The following is a 3,602-nucleotide window of genomic DNA, read 5'->3' on the forward strand; positions in this document are numbered from 1 at the left end:
GGAAGATGATCCAGATTAGCGTCAACATTGGTAAGTTATGACGATGGTACATACCCTTGATGTGACATGATGAAATGGCACTTTACTTCTGTGGTTTTCCTGCCCCAAACTCCAATCTAATCATGAGAAGAACATCCAAAAAACCTAGGGGATATTCTACAAAATACCCGACTAATACTCCTCAAAACTGTCAAGGTGATCAAAAACAAGGAATGACTAACAAACTGTTACAACTAAGGAACCTAAGAAGACAGAATAACCAAATCTAAAGTGGTATTCTGGAACAGCAAAAGGGTACTAGGTTAGAAAAAAAAAAAAAGAAAAACTGGCTTGGTGGGTGCCTGTAGCTCAGCAGTTAGGGCACCAGCCACATACACCGGAGTTGGTGGGTTCAAACCCAGCCTGGGCCTGCCAAGCAACCAAAAAATAAGCAGGCATTGTGGCGGGCGCCTATTGTCCCAGCTACTTGAGAGGCTGAGGTGAGAGAATTGTTTAAGGTTGAGGTTGCTGTGAGCTGTGACGCTGTAGCACTCTACTGAGGGAGACATAGTGAGACTCTGTCTCAAAAAAAAAAAAAAAAAAAAAAAAAAAAAACTAAGGAAACGTGAACTTAGTGTACCAACGTTGGTTCATTAATTATAGTAAATGAACTAAGCTAATGAAGGTGGTAATAATGGCTTTAAAAACTAAGTGTGGGATATATGGAAACTCACTGTACTATCTTTGTATTTTTTTCTGTAAATCTAAATATAATCTAAAATTTAACTTAATTAAAATGAAAAATAAAATAAAAACCACAACAGGAAGAAAACTAACAATCCAGTTTTAGAAATGGCCCCAACCCCCTCCAACCTTTAACAACAAGCCTTTCACCAAAGAGGATATATGGATGACAACTGAGTACATGAAAAGATGCTCAACATTCTCAACATTGAAAAACTGAGTTTAATTCAATTTGGGGGGGAGGAGGGAGAGCGGAGAGGGGAGAAGGGGGGATTGGTATGTTCCCACCTAACAGGCACAATGTAAGGGTCCATGGCACACCCCTTGGGTGCAGGACACAGCTACAACAGGGACTTTACCTAACAAATGCAAACATTGTAACCTAATTATTTGTACCCTTACATTAATCTGAAATTTAAAAAAAGAAAATAATCTCAACATCACCAGTAACAAGGAGAACAAAAATTAAAATCATGATGAGGTACCATGACATATCCACAAGGATGGCCAAAAAACCCCCAAAACAAATGAACAAAAAACCCAATAATACCAAATGCTGGCAAGGATTTAGTGCAGCTGGAACTTTCATACTTTGCTGGTGGGAATGCAAAATGATATAGCCACTCTGAAAAACACTCTAGCATTGTCTTATAAATTGAAACATACACTTATCATATGACTCCTCTTCTAGGTATTTACAATAGAAAAGTGAAAAATCATGCTCACTCTAAAACCTGTACATAAATATTTACAGCAACTCTAATTGTAATTGCCCAAACAATCGCAAACACGAAAGTCTTTAAAGTTGCTAAATGGAGAAATAACTTTGGAATCCATACAATTGAGTATTAATAACAAAAAGGGATAAATTATCGATACATGTGACAAGTTGGATGAATCCCAAAAGCATTATGCTGAGTGTAAAAGGCCAGTTTCAAAAGGTTACAGACTTTATTATTGCATTCATATTACCTTCAGAAAAAGACAAAGCCATATTGAGAACAGAACAGTGGTTATGAGTGGGGTTGTGGTTTAACTATAGAAGGATAGCACAAGATAATTTTGGAGGGTAATGAAACTGTTCTATATCCCGATTGTGGTGGTGGTTACATGAATCATACATATGTTATAATTCATTGTACTGTACAACAAAAACAAGTCAATTTTACTGTATTATCATTAAAAAAAACCACTTGTTCTTTTCGTATTGATAAGTTTGAGTTCTCTGTGGATTCTGGTTATCAGACCTTTGTCAGAAACATAACCTGCAAATATCCTCTCCCATTCTGAGGGCAGTTGGCTTGCTTTACTTACTGTGTTCTTGGCTGTGCAGACACTTTCTAGTTTGATCAGATCCCAGTAATGTATTTTTAGTGTTGTTTCATTTGCTCAGGGGTTCCTCCTCATAAAGTATTCTTCCAGGCCAGTTTCTTCAAGTGTTTCCCCTGCACTCTCTCCAAGAATCTTTATAGTTTCATGTCTTAAGTTTAAGTCTTTTATCCAGTGAGAGTCAGTACAAGTGATCCCATTTCATTGTGGGCAAGAGACTTGAAGAGAAGCTTCTCTGAAGACAGGCGCATCGTCTACCGACACATGGAAAAATCTCATCATCTTTAATCATCAGAGCAATGCAAATCAAAACCACTTTGAGATATCATCTATCTCCAGTAAGAGTAGCCCACATCAGAAAATCCCCAAACCAGAGATGTTGGTATGGATGTGGAGAAAAGAAAACACTTCTGCACTGCCGGTGGGAGTGCAAGCTAGTACATTCCTTTTGGAAAGAAGTCTAGAGAACATTCAGGGATCTAAATGTAGACCTGCCGTTTGATCCTGCAATTCCTCTACTAGGTGTATATCCAAAGGATCAAAAATCACTTTGTAACAAAGATATTTGCCCCAGATTGTTCATTGCAGCTCAATTCATAATTGCCAAGTCATGGAAGAAGCCCAAGTGCCCACTGACCCATTAATGGATTAATAAATTGTGATATATGTATACCATGGAATATTATGCAGCCTTAAAAAAGATGGAGACTTTACCTCTTACATGTTTACAAGAATGGAGCTGGAACATATTCTTCTTCGTAAAGTATCTCAAGAATGGAAGAAAAAATATTCAATGTACTCAGTACTTTGATGAAACCAATTTATAATTACTCGTACTTTCTTATATGAAAGATAGATCACAACTATAGCACAGGATGAAGGAGAGAGGTGAAGGGGGATTAGAGGGGAGAGGGGAGGTTTGATAGAGGGAGGGTAAATGGTGGGACCACACCTATGAAACATATTGCAAGGGTACAAGTCAAATTTATGAAGAATAGAACATAAATGTCTTAACACAATAATTAAGTAAATGAGGTGAAAGCTATGTGGATTAGTTTGATGTAAGCACTTGAAATTGTATAAAAAATCAACACACTGTACCCTACAAATGCACAAATGTATTCATGATTTATGTGTATATGATTTAATAAAAGGGATAAAAATAAAAAACAAAATGAGTTACAGAAATTATTTTTTTAAAGGTTATATACTGTATGATTCCTTTAATATCATATACAGAAAGGCACATTTATAGGCATAAAAAAAAAGAGAAATCGGTTGTTGCCAAGATATGGGGGTGGAAGGAAGAGATTGATTAGAAAGGGCAGCATGAGGGGATTTGGAGGTTGGTGGAACTTTTCTGTATGTTGACTGTGGTGATGGTCACGCTCCTTACATGCATTTATTTGAACTCCTAGAATTGTACACCAAAGAAGACTGAATTTTACTGTATGTAAAATTTGGGGCTTGGCGCCTGTGGCTCAAGTGGCTAAGGCGCCAGCCACATACACCTAAGGTGGCAGGTTCAAATCCAGCCCGGACCCGCCAAA

This window comes from Otolemur garnettii, unplaced genomic scaffold (genome assembly GCF_000181295.1).
Source record: "Otolemur garnettii isolate 467f Iridium unplaced genomic scaffold, OtoGar3 scaffold00155, whole genome shotgun sequence".
Taxonomy (NCBI): Eukaryota; Metazoa; Chordata; class Mammalia; order Primates; family Galagidae; genus Otolemur; species Otolemur garnettii.